Raw genomic sequence first — 14,361 nt, 5'->3', positions numbered from 1 at the left:
TTCCCTCTCTCTGACTCTCCCTCCCCCCATTTGTCTGTCTGTCTGTCCCCCCTCATTGAGAATAGGTACTCTATCTACACAATGACCATGTTAATGAGCAATTTTTTCCTGCTTTGGGCCAAGAGCATCTTTTCATCTTTAGCAACTTGTCTGCCCATGTGAAATTCAAATTTGTTAACTCACCACATAAACAGCACCTCATTTAAAAACAAATTAGGAATATTAGAGGGAGCCCGAGAAGGAGCAGTAATGCACTCTGTATCGAGCGACATCAGCTGCACAGTAATGCATCTTAATGAAGGCTTCCCATGTGAATACACCATGATATTTACCAGCTCTCCACTGCTAATGACCCGGAACTGGATAACGAAACTACATTTATAGCAAGGTCCTCTGTCAGCAAAAATATACATATTAATAATTGATGTTGCTGTAAAAATAGGACATAATATGACGCTTCTTGAGTTTGTGGGAAAATAGGACTGCATGGCCCATTAACTTAAAATGCTTATCTAATGTTTGATGGGCTTTGTCTTTTAAAAACCCTTGTTCAAATTAGTGAGACAAAATGGACATTTGCCCACATGAGAATCTGGTCCATCAATCAGGAACAAATATACTTGCAAGGAAGTGATTTTAAAAGTTTTTGACATCATCAGATCACTGCCTTGAGGACTTTTGACCTCTTTGCTCTCCAAACTCATCTCCCATCTCCCAACATCAACAAAAGGGAAAGGGCTAGCAATAGCTAGAGCTAGAAATGCCCTAATTGAAAAAGGGCATCTCCTTTACAATCTTAGGGGATCCTGCCATCTGAAATGCTGAGAACAATTAGCATCTTTTATCTTTTGAATGCAGGATGTCTTACTGTTCATTCTGAAATACTCAGAGGTATTCCCTTCGTCAGATCATTGCCTGCCTCAGATATCCTTATTGCTCTATTTTGACAGATGGGATGCCTAATGGGGAGGAGGTAATGGTTCTCCAGTTGTTTCATTTTGAGGTGGGGAGGTGAAGAATGTATTTCTTCCTCTCTGAAAATGACCCATTTCATTTCATTATATTTCAGACTAATGTTCTTCTGTTTTAAATACTCTGTTATAAAAATATTCAGCAGGCAGGAACAACCCCTTCAAAACTGAGGAATGGGGTTGAGGAAGATGGCTAGAGATTAGGACATTATTTAAACTTTCATTCATAGTGAATTCAAGATAAAGCAGGTTAACTTTCGTTGGTGATTTCCCCAAGATAAATCCAGTAGATGCTGCTATTCCTGCTCTCTGTTCTACCAAAAGGTTTCCACTGTCAGTGTTTTTCAGCCTGAAAATCTTTTGTTTGAAATTTCCTTCTTGGATTGTGCTTTGAAAGACAGATTACAGGTTTAGAAGACTCAGTGTTAAATATTAACAGATGTCAGGATATGTTGCAGCTTAAAATTGGATGCACATGCATTTTGCAACAAAACATCTTATTTTTATCTTCATTTTGTTAAATGGGCAACGTTTTTATGATGCTTTATTGAAAGAGAGCTTTCCATTTCATCATCAGAAGGATGGACAGGGGAGGGCGAGAACAAAGGGCAGGTGTGGAGGGCCTGGGATCTGCCATGTTGGAGGGAGCACTCACCTCATTTTCATCACAGGCGCCTCGAAGACTGAATGCATGATATATGACTAAAGTTGTGGGGCTGATGATTTACATATATGGATGCAAGTGGATACTGTGCATATTGCCCCCTGTAGGTCATCCACCCAGGTCAGGGTCAATGCCATTGCTCCAGAGATATTTGGGATATTGGGGCACCTGGGACACGCCTCAGTCTATGCTTCATTCTGATAAATCTCTGTCCTCTGGTGATGGAATGGATTCCTGGAAATGACCCCAAGTTCCTCAGGAAAAATGTCTGCAAGGAGCGGGTGAGAGAGAGCAGAGGAGCTAACAGAAGCAGGGATGAGGGTGGGGGGGGGAGAAAAAGATGGTCATTAGAGGATTGTGGCTCCTAAAGTGATACCTAAAATGGTCCAAAAAGTGTCTTCAGAAGCAACGCATTGGAATATACATTCTAAAATAGACAGGAATGCTCCCTGGGAGATGACTAGAGAACCAACAGTGTAATGGAGAGAGGATGATGGACCAGGAAGACCCAGGTTCTAATCCTGATTTTAGCACTTATTTTTGTGTAGCCAGGGCAAACATTACAACTAAGAAAACTGTAAAGTGGGGGAAGCTAGGTGGCACAGTGGATAGAGTACCAGCCCTGGGGCCAGGAGGATGAGTTCAAATCCACATTACTTAACCCCATTGCCTTGCAAACAAAAAACAAAAAACAAAAAAACAAAATCCCCCCCCCCCCCCCGCCCCAGGCTGCTATTAGTATCAAACTTGATACTGTCCACTTTCTGGACCTTAAAGTCAGTAACTACTATCACTAATTCTTGGATGAGAATGATCCTCATTTTTTAGGTTTTTTGCAAGGCAATGGAGTTAAGTGGCTTGCCCCAGGCCACACAGATAGGTAATTATTGAGTGTCTGAGGCCACATTTGAACTCAGGTCCTCCTGACTCCAGGGTTGGTGCTCTATCCACTGCCCCACCTAGCCACCCCAATCCTCATTTTCACATGGAATTCTGGGCAAGTTTGTTTTAAAAAAGTCCCATCCCATGTCACAAATTACAAAGGAAGGGTTCCCCTGTAGTTCAGGTTTCAGTTTGACACTTCCCAAACCATCAGCATGACGTTCCCTCTAGTAAGTGATTTTTCAGGCAAAATTTATTATAATACAAATATTGACCTCTTTAGTACAACATCTAAAGTAGATGATGGCCATGTTGATATGTCAAATGAAGGTCAGAGGGATGCCCAGAAGGAAACCCATGACATTCATGAAGCATCCTCTTATTGATTGCTCCATTGATGCTGCCAATTAAAATAATGGCTGCATGCATTTTAAAGGATACTATTTATTTTGGCTGGAAGACTTCAGAATGCAAACACTTAAAACACTATATCTAGGGAATATGACACAGGTATAAGATGAATTTGATATGGAGTAGAGGAGAGGTATGTTATGAGTAATGTTATCACATTATATGGACTTCAAGACCATTCCCAAATATGTGCTCCTGGGAATCCTGCCAGGCTTCATCTTGTGAAGTTCTGACTGAATAAGCCAAATGATTTAGGCATTAGCAAAATGTAGGAGAAGGAAACAATCAGAAAGATTCATTTCGAGATCCAAGAGAACACCTTAACCATAATTCATTAGTAAAAACATCAGATCTAGAAAAAGTCTTGGATCTCAGGAAAGGTTTTATTATGGTGAATGTGTCACTACAATTATGAGCCACCTACAGATTCATTTGCTATGACACACATATTTTGATAATCAGGATCAAATTGGCATTAATTAGAGAAACATATCCAAGAATCCAAGCATAGCTCAGTTCCATCTATCAGAAGGAAAGTCAATTCTCTCTCTCTTTCTACATATATCATCTATATGGATCATCTATTGATACACTATCATCTATAGATACATATCTATAGATATACAGAGAGATAAAGTTAGAGATATGAAGAATAACTTTTATACTGACAGATTTATATATATATTTAAATATTAGCATATATTTATATATATGTATATAAATAGGAAAGATACAGCTTTTTTCTTTCTTTGTTTTTTTTAGATTTTACAAGGCAATGGTGTTAAGTGGCTTAGTGCCCAAGGCCACATGGCTAGGTAATTATTAAGTGTCTGAGGCTGGGTTTGAACTCAGGTACTCCTGACTCCAAGGCTAGTGTTCTATCCACTGTGTCACCTAGCCGCCAAAGATACAGTTTTTTACAAGTATATATAAAAGTAAACAGTACTATAGCTCTAAAATCTGCAAAGTGTTTTACAAATTGTCATATATATCCTCACAAAGATCATGGGATTCCTATTTTTCAGAAGAAACTGAGGCTGAGAAAGGTTGAATGACTTTCCCAGGGTCATACAACTACTGGTTGTTTAAGACAAGATTCAAACTCAGGTCTTCCTGACTAGCATTCTATATATGATTAAATGACTAAAGTCACTTTTATTCAGGCCAAGACATATTAACTCACAAATGAAGTTTAGAATCTAAGCTTTTTGCTAGGTAACAATGTCTACCTGGCTATGAATCATGGAACACCACTAAGAAAAATCTAAATTACAGGTAACTTAAAGGGCAACACAATCTTCCCATTGACCATGAAGTTCAATGAGTGTCTCCCTGCCAGAAGATGAATAATGCTGTCCTGCTTTAGAATTTCCAATTCCCTCATTCACATCATCTCATCAGATCCTATCTGGGAACTCTGAGAAGGAGGTAAAACTGACATCATTCTCACCATTTTATAAGGAAGGAAGGTTAAGTTTCAGAGGTGAAGTGAGCTTCTTGGGGTCCAACAGCTAGCCGCCAGTAAAGAGCTCTCCTCTCTCCAGGTTCAGAGCTTTTTTTATGAAACCACATTGCCTCTACATACAAAAAGATGACTTCCAGCATATTGGGTAGATACTTTATAGAACACTTAAGAAGAGAATGTGGACATAAACTATGTAAAATGAGAAGGCAGAAGAGGTTGCAATATGCAGGGATAGAGGCATCCACATTGGTGAGACTGTGAGTCCTTTGGTGCATATATGGTCTCACCAATATGGAGACCTCCCTCTGCTGGTTCAGACCACAACTGATTCTAACACATGTATAAATCTTGTCCATATTCACTCATAAATTCTCCATGGAGGGACCATTCCATTGAGTCAAACAGCTAGCACTTATGAAGTACCCTCTAAGTTCCAGACACTGTACTAAGCATTGGAGACATGAAGAAAGGCAAACCCACAGACCCTATTCTTGAGGAGTTCAGTCCTTAAGGAATGAGGAGGGAAGTGGCATGCAAACAACTGTGTCCAAATGCAATTTATGTAAGACAAATTGGGGGAGCCAGTCTAAGAAAAAAAAATCACTAAAATAAAGGATGAATGGAAAAGGTTTTTAGCAGAAAGTAGGATTTCATATGATATTTGAAAAGGGAAGCTAGGAAGCAGAGCATCCTAGGAGATCACTAGGGGAAAATGCCCAGAGTTGGGAGATAGAGTGTCCTATGGGAGAAACAAGATCAGTGTGACTGGGTTACAGAGTACCCAGGCATAGGAAGGCATAGGAAGACAGGAGAGAAAGGGTCCAGGTTGTGCATTTAGGTTTTTCCCCCTATATTGTGTGGGTACCAACACAGCAATGGGACTGTCCATTTGTGACCTACCTTACTAGCTACATTATTATTTGCCTTCTTTGGTGAGTATAAGCTTTGGACTCAATATTCCTTCTTGATCTTACTTCTAGTGCCTGCATCATTGTTGAAAATGGGCATGGCCTACCTACTCCCACCATACCTAAAGGTTTTGGTGCTCCATTATTTATGACCACACAGCTCAAAAGAAAAGTTAAAGGTGTCAAGAGAAGTATTCTGTGGCATAGAAAAGCATGACATAATTTCTCCAGAGCTAATTAACTTGCTCTTTGACTTTTTTCATCTTAGGTCCCAAACTATCCACTGGTAGGGTTAGACCAAGGAGCGTGTGTATGTGTGTGTAAATATTTATATTTATATATTTCCAACTTATAAATGTTTATATATTTGCAAACATAAATAATTATATATGTGTATATAATTTAATGTATATTTATCTATATAAATTATATACAATTATATGAATATATATAAATAGAAATATAAAATATATATAGCAAAATAGATAAATATATATGGCTAAATATATAAATATATATGTTATATATTATATATTGAGGGGAGAAAGGCAATTAATAGCTCGGGGGGGGGTGGTCAGGGAAGGTTTCCAGAAAGAGATTGTACCTGATATACTCAATCAATCAGCAAACATTCCTGACTTAAAATTTCTTGGATTAGGCTCAAGAAAGGCTATAAATAATATGTCATAAATATAATTTATTTTATATAATATAATTTTTAAGCATTTTCCTAGGTACTGGAGATAAAAAGTGACAACTAAAACCATGCCTACTGTCAACATTCTAAATTCTATTGGAGAAGACAAGTTGAAGTCAGTGCTTAGTCTGCATCTTAAGATCCAGGAGGAAAGATGTTTTCAAGAGGAGATGAGGAGGGGGTATTTTCCAGAAATAGGGTAGGCCTCTGCAAAGCCAAGGAGATGAGGGAAAGTATGTCATAGGTGAGGAACAAAGAGATCTGTTTCACTGAATCACAGAGTGCACAAGTCCATTGAGACTGGAAAGTTACATTGGGACCAGGATGTGAAGGGTTTTAAAAGATAAAAAGCAGAATTTACATTTTATACAAGAGGCAAAAGGGAACCATTGGGCATTATTGAGCAGGGTAGACATAGCATCTGATATAAAGTTAAGGAAATCACTTTGGCAGCAGTGTGGAAAATGGACAAGAGGAGGGAGACACTAGAAGAAGGAAAATCAATTAAGAAGCTATTTCAATAAACTAGGTGAGAAAGGATGAATATGAACTAAGGTGGTACCTGTGTGAGTAGAGAACCAGGGGCCAATTATGAAAGATGTAAAAAACATATAAATGTCTTTAGCAGATAAATGGACATGGCCTCAGAAAGAGTTAGAATTCCAAGATAAGTTTAAGTTAGAAACCTGGAAGATTGGAGGACCTGAGACATCTTTGATGGAAATAAGAAGTATGGGAGAAGAATATTGGAGAGAGAAGAGAGGGAGTTGAGATTAGGATATTTTTTGACATTTCCACAATGACTCTGTGAATCATCAGCAGAGAGATAATTACTAAACACATGGTAGGTTCTGAGGTCACTGAGAATACAGAGGAAGAAGAGAAAGTGGCCCAGAACTGACATTTGGGGAATACTCATATTTAGGGGACATGATAGGAATGATGAGCCAACAAGGAAAACAATAGGAGCAATCAGATAGGTGGATGAAAAACAAAGGAGAGAGTTACATCATGAAAACCCAGAGAAGAGAGAGTGTCCAGAAAGAATGTCAAATACAACAGATATGCTGGGATGAGGACTGAACACTGTATTTAACTATTATTGACAACTTTGGAGAGGGCAGTTTTAATAAAGAGATGGAGTTGGAAGCCATATTGCCAAGGTTACAGGAAATGAATGAGAGAAAGGGAAATGGAGGCAGTGAATGTAGTTAATTTCCCCCAAAATATTCTCTAAAAAGAGAAGAGAGTTTATAAGCAACAAGTTGGGAAAATAGATTCTGGTATAAGTTGGTTTTTTGTTTTTGTTTTTTAGGTTTTTGCAAGGCAGTGGGGTTAAGTGGCTTGCCCAAGGTCACACAGCTAGGTAATTCTTAAGTGTCTGAGGCCAAATTTGAACTCAGGTCCTCCTGGCTCCAGGGTCAGTTATCTATTCACTGCACCACCTAGCTGCCCCAAAAGTTTTTTTAAGAATGGGGAAAATTTGGATATAATTGAAGGCAACAAAAAATGAACAGTAGATAGGGAGAGGTTGAAGATTCATGTGAAAGGGCACAAACTGTTGGAAAAGACAGCAGAGGGTAGGAGCAAGTGTACATGGAGAAGAATTGGCTTTGACAAGGAATAGGGTTTTGACCTCTCTGACAGAGATTGGGAGGAAGGAAGAGAGTAGGGGATATCAATGGGTTCTGAGATGAAAAAAAGTGGGGAAAGAGAGAATCTATGTTTCATGGCTTCTATTATTTTCTTATCAAGGAGACAATGTCCTCAATTGAGGGAAAAGTGGGAGGGGAGCTAGGTTGTTTGAATAGAAAATAAAAGGGTCAAAATAGCTTCTATGAGGAATGAGATAGGGAACCAATTAGGGAAGAAGAAAGGGACTGCCTTATTTGCAATAAGGACCCAGTTTAAGTTGAATAACATGAATTTGTAATGTACCCAGTCATCATGGTTCTATGACCTTCTCCAATTCTGTTCAGGAGTAGATGAATAGGAGTGGAAGAGGCTGATGGTAAGAATGATCTGGGGATGATATTTGGCAAAGGAGGATCATCAATAGAACAGTGTGCAAGGGATTTGAGAGCAGAATAGAACTAAATAGTTTAACTATAGGGTCAAGTTTAAGAAGGAAGAAAAGTGAAGGCAGAGTATGACTAATGGCTTGAGAAAATACTGAGGGGGAACAGCAAGGGATTGGAGATTATTATGAGAGCAAGAAATAGATTTGAGGGATAAGAAAGAGAGATGTAATTACAGGAGATGACTGGATGGGTGTCAGTTTTTAAGAAAGTAGAATGCATATTTGTAATGGTAAATTCTAGGGTGTGATCATCCCAATGAATGGCTGTGGTGGAATATAGGGTAGGTCATGGGATTTAAGGAAACTAAGGGACTGGAAGCTAGGGAGTTGGAAGAAGCATCAATGATTCATTTTAAGGTCCTTTAAAGTGTAAGAATGAGGTAGTAGAGGGAGAGAGTGAGTCAGGGGCATATCTTCTAATCATATTTTATCCTTTGTTTTTCTCCCATGGATTACTTAATAAAACACTTTTGAGTGGATATAAAATTCATTGAAGATGACCAATGAAATTCAGGGCTTGTTACATTTTGGACCATGCCATCTGAAAACAAGATCATTCTTTCTAGGAAATGAATCCTTTTCTCTCTGGACTCTGTGTAGGGCATCCTCTATAACTGTGGTGAATCTCTTTTATGTCTTTGCTGAAACCATTAATTAGAGGTTTGTTGAAGAGATATGTCTCCATGACTGCATCTATGAAAGAATCTTTCATTATAGTAAAATAGAGATGAGAGATTCCTCGTTGGAGATTTGCTTTTATGGATACATTTTCCTCTGTTGAGGCCAATTCCAGGGGGGAAAACCCTTTTTAATGGGTGGGAAATGTTGGGGCTTCAAAACCAGAAAATGAACAAAGGAACATCTAGTTTGCAAGCACTTACCATATACCAATCCCTCTACTGAGCACTGTTACAAATACAAAAAGTCCCTTCTCTCAAGATGCTGATGTTCAGAGGGAGAGACCACACATCATGGGGATAAGCTGGTCGGGGGGGGGCACTTTGTTTGGAATATTTTAGGAATAGTGAGTAGAGCCACAGGAAGGAGACTGATATACCCTTTTCAGTAGCAGTAGCAATAGCAGTAGCAATACTGATTTTTATTATTCATCTAAAAGTGGAAAACAATGATAAATGGAAGGGCACCTATGGTGGTAGGGTGGTTGATGAGAAGATGGCAGAGTTAATCAAAGTACTGTTTGCATTCTCATGGTATTGTGGGCCTCACTCTCTAATTACTAGTAACTAATAACTCATTACAGGATTGGCCTATTCTCGAGGAGTTAAAACTCCTTATTTTTGAGTGACCACTTATTTAAATTAGGTTTTACTAAATTAACAAAGTATAAATGATGCATTTTTACATCGGGAAAACCGAGAAAAGAATTTCTATTTGATTCTTTTAGGATACCAAATTCATTAGGAAGGAAGAGACAGGCTTCTTATACTTCTACCCAGAAAGTCTCAGTATATTTATGAATGACTTAGATCAAAGGGAAGCCTGGAAATAAGAGGATGAGAAAGCAAATCAAGGTTTCAGTATAAATCTGGTCAGGTTTACTTTTTTTTAAGTTGAATAGCTCTTAGACAACATGATTTATTTGTGATTAAGAAAAACATGTGCAGTAGACTCATATGGTTTCACCCCTCCTAGAAAACAGACACCTCCAAAGCTCTGGGACATAGATTTTCATACTTTGCTTAAAGAAAATAAAGAAAATAAAGAAACTCTCCAGAAAACAACTCTAAGCACTTCAGTTATGTGCTGATAGCAGAGTTGACCAGGAAAGGCAGTAATTTCCATGGCAACACTGTGGTCATTCTTGGATTCTCCTAATCATCGCAGAATTTGAAACATTCAATAAATAAAATATGGCTGAAGTTTTAATCCAGAATTTAGCATCTTAGCAAAATAAATGTGATGAAATTCTATGCAAGTCTCCCCCAAAAGGGTGGGATCAAAAGTATATTTTGCTATTCCAAACAATGATGGTGAAGGAAGCTTTCCAGTTTACATAAGTCTGGAATACTGGGAAAGAAAATTTACCATGTTTATATACAAAGATCTATGATCATTTTTGGAAGGTTGGCATGATAGTACATCAAAGGCATATGACCTATGGCACTCTGCATATATATCAAGGTCCATTTGTTTTCCTTAAGAGTTCAGAAAGAAAGGCACTAGGGATTCAAAAGTCAAAGAAAATAATAAAACTAAAATAGAGGGGGGGGAAACAGTCAACCTAGAGTGATGGCTCTGTTTACTGTAAAAAGCACAAAATGGGTAGAAAGAGATCTTTGTATTTTTTTTTTTTTGCTTCAAGAACCACTCCTCACAAAGACAATAAATAAGTTTGATACAAACAGAAATCATTTTCATCTTCATTTTTTGAAAGGAATATCATTTCAAAACTGTTTTACTTCTGATGATCACTATTACTATTATTTTGAATAAGACAGAAATGCATAAGGTGTACCTAAAAAATGAACAACCATTGAAGAGAAAGCCCACATATTAGCAGATGGCAGCCATTAGAAAAGTGGTGAAGAAAATTCACTCATTACTTCTTTGTTTCAATGGCTATTCCAAGGGATAAATGCTATTTTTAGTCATGTCTTATGTCTTGATGTTTCCAATTGGAACTGCTGGGTAAATTGGACTCCCTAGGAGGGAATGAACATGTGTGAAATTCCCCCCACACTGATGTAAGATACAAAGCTAGTCAAATCAATAGGAACTGATTGACCTTTTGCTATGTCTTCAAATAGCTAAAATATAAGAGCAGGGGATTATAAGCCTATTAGCAAGATTGATCTCTGTCTCTCTCTGTCTCTCTCACTCTCCCCATCTATATGTCTGTCTCTGTCAACTGTCTTTCTCCCCCTCCATCTCTGTCTGTGTCTCTGTCTCTCCTTCCCTCTCTTGGATCTACATTTTTTTCTCTTCCTCATATACATACACACAAACACATACAAACACACAGAGAAATTTTTTAAAAGCATAATAATATAATAAAAAGTAAAAGTGGGAAGCAGGAATAGTACCACTGACACTGTGAGTGAGAATAGCAGCTCCCAGCTCCCATTCCTCCCATGCCACCTTGGCTCCTTCCTTCTGACAGTGGAACCAGGGGGCATCTCATAGAGTGTGGTTCACTTCAAAAACTAGTCAGAACTCATCAACAACATGACTCTACATGGAGTCATCAGACATGAATTCATATATTGGAAACCTCTGAGAACTTCTCTAGACTTTGGCCAGACCTCTGCCTTCCAAACATTCATACTATAAAAGGTTACTGTGGCTTTCCCACACAGCTACATTTTAACAAAAGATGTCTGGTATTCCATAATTTAGTAAATAAATCCACATTTACTAAGAGCTTTAAAAATGATTTTCCATTCATTCATTCTATCTTCATTTCATTTCAAAACATACCAGGGACCCTGCCAACCATATCCCCCATCTGTAAAATGCAGATGATGAGGGTAGCTATCAATCAAAGAATTGACATATGTAAAACACTTTGACAATCTTAATGTGTTTTATAAATGCTATTATTTTTCATATCCATAAGTGTCACAATTTCATACAGCAGTAGCTAGGAGGCAGTGAAGTTAAGAGTGATGGATCTGGTAGCAAGAAGAGCTGTCTTGAGTTCAGATTCAGATTCAGACCCTTACTGTGTGACCCTAGGTGAGTCCCTGTGTTTTCCTCAGTTTCCTCATAGCTTTTTGTGAGAATCAAATGAAATAATATATAAAGAATTTAGTGTAGTATCTAGCATATAGAAGGTGCTATATAAATAGTAGCTATTATTTTATGTTTTAAGGTAATTTTCCTTAATTCATTGGTTTTTTTCTGACTTAAAAACCAGCATATGAAAAAACTAACAATAATAATGACTGATATTTGTTTAGTACTTTAAGGTATAAAGTACAAAGCACTCCACAATATGATTTTTATTCTTCACAACAACCCTGGGAGGGAGGGGGCTATTATTGTTCCTATTTTGCAGAGGAGGAAACTTGATCATGGTGACACAGCTAATAAGTATATAGAGTCAGATTTTTCACTCAGGTCTTTCTGACTAATATTTTAAAGGATATTAGATAAAACTTTTTTTTAAAAAAATGTATCTGTTCAGTTGTCTTTTAGTCATCTCTGACTCTTTATGACCCTATTAGGATTTTCTTGGCAAAGATATAGGAGGGGTTTGCCACTTCCTTCTCCAGCATATTTTCTAGAAGAGAAAACTGAGGCACACAAGGTGAAGTGTTGGGCCCAGGGTTGCATAGCTAGGAAGTGTATGAGACCAGATTTGAACTCAGGAGGATGAGTCTTCCTGACACTAGGTCTGGTGCTCTGGTCACTGTGGTGCCCCCTACATTTTGGGGGGGGAGGGTACTTTTCTTAAAACTTTTTCAAATTCTTAATGTGTGCTAGGAGGAACAAAGAAAAGAGTCATCAGCTCTTGACCTCAAGCTACCTATCATATTCTAATGGACAAGACAACTTGTAAATGGGGTCAGGAGTGGGGGAAGGGAATCTCAGAGGGAAGAAGAGGAGGCTGAGAAAGACCCCCCCCCCAAAAGAAGGTGAGATTTGAGCAGAGCCATGAAGGAAGCCAGGGAAGTGGTGAGGCAGAGGAAAGGAGGGATTGCATTCCAGGCAGGAGGCACAGCCAGGACCAAGGCAAAGAGGTGGGGAATGCAGTGAGGATAGCATGGTTGACAAGCTTCACAGCATTCCATTGGTGTAGACTTGCTCTGGCTCTAGGTCCTTACTTTTCTGATATATGTCTAGGCCTTGAACCATTTGAACCACAATTAATTATTTTATTTTGGCCAACTGGACATCTTCTCATCATGGTGCCTACACTTCACCATTGTCTTCTTTTCTACCCTCAGCACCTTGGATAGCACTCGGAGCCAGGCTTTTGTCTTGGCTTATGGTAGTCAGGCCTTTACTCCTACTCCTCCCCAGCTCCCTTTACATGGGATCTTGCCCCATAAGAATATAAGCTTCTGGATGGCAGGACCCATTTTTGAGCTTGCTGGCTTTATCTTTGTATCCATAGCATTTTTCAAGTATTAGGCTCATAGTAAATGTGCTTTACCTACTTACCTATCCATAGTTCTGATTTTAACATCTAATAACAAGGGTGGTTTTTGTTCTAACATCATTTTATGCTTTTCTCTACTTTGGATGAGCCTGCATCTCAGTCTCCTCATTAATAAAATGGTGGCTTAGACTGTGACCTCTGACCCTGTGACTGTGCCACACTCCAGTGCCACATCTCTGCTGAACCAGAAACCTCCATTTCTCAGGACTTCCATTTCTACCTTCTACCTTCTTTGGTATCCAACCCTTGGCTATTTGTCATTTTTCAGACAGGAGGTTCCAAAGACTGTCCCCATGCATTGAACTGACTGTTACCTTTATATGAAATGCTCTGCCTCTTCTCCATTGTCTTATAATGGTGCAACAAATCACTGGAAGCCCTCCCCCCCAAAAGAGACCTTTTCCAATTCTCCCAACTACTAGTGCCTTCCTCTCTCATATTACTTTTATCTATATTATATGTATCTCATGGGATGATGGATGTGTTCAGGAAAGGTAAGTACCTCTGGTACCTTTGGTGTCACCTGATTCACCCAACTCTCACCTGTGAATTCAAGAAGTTGAAGCAAGCAGCTTTTTGGAAGCTAGGCTAACCCAGGTAGAGAGTAACCAAGGGATCTCAAAACTTTCAGAAAGTTGAGGGGAATAGTTTCCCCTTAGAATAGGCAGGTGATAAAAATTTGTTTCAATGGCCATGAAGGCAATTGAAGGAGATATTGTAGAGTAATTAGAGCTTGGTTCAACATCAAAGACATCAAAGTCATTCCCTGCATCTTGACTTTGTCTTGCCACTAGACTTTGATGAATCTGGAAGAGGTGAGACCCACAACTTTGTGCAACTCTGCTTCACTTACATCCAATTTGTGTGTGAAGCAAAATACATCACCCACACCATTTTATCATTTCTATCTATCTCATAGCCCTGTAGCAACAGACAAGTAACAAAGCAGCAGGTGCTGAAACACTAGGGTTACAAAGCTGCAAAGAGGTGCCCAAGCCATGGAACATCTACTTCCTGGAAGCAGCTGCCAGGCGTCTGATTAATAACCACACTGCTCACTTCCTGGAAGGGGCAGGAAAGGGCTAGAAAAGGTGCCTCCCAAATTGTCTGCTTATACAACCTTGACCTGTTTATCCTGACAGGCAGGGATCCCATCAT

At 38.8% G+C, this 14,361-nt stretch overlaps 1 protein-coding gene across 1 annotated transcript in view; it reads right to left on the bottom strand.

The window, feature by feature from the left end:
* DRC11 (dynein regulatory complex subunit 11) overlaps window positions 1–14,361 on the bottom strand; it is a 212,450-nt gene that overhangs the window by 166,709 nt on the left and 31,380 nt on the right. The gene's annotated exons all lie outside the window — the stretch shown is intronic.

This window comes from Macrotis lagotis, chromosome 5 (assembly GCF_037893015.1).
Source record: "Macrotis lagotis isolate mMagLag1 chromosome 5, bilby.v1.9.chrom.fasta, whole genome shotgun sequence".
Taxonomy (NCBI): domain Eukaryota; kingdom Metazoa; phylum Chordata; class Mammalia; order Peramelemorphia; family Peramelidae; genus Macrotis; species Macrotis lagotis.
The sequence above is the reverse complement of the archived record's forward strand: the minus strand, read 5'-3'. Positions and strand labels throughout refer to the sequence as shown.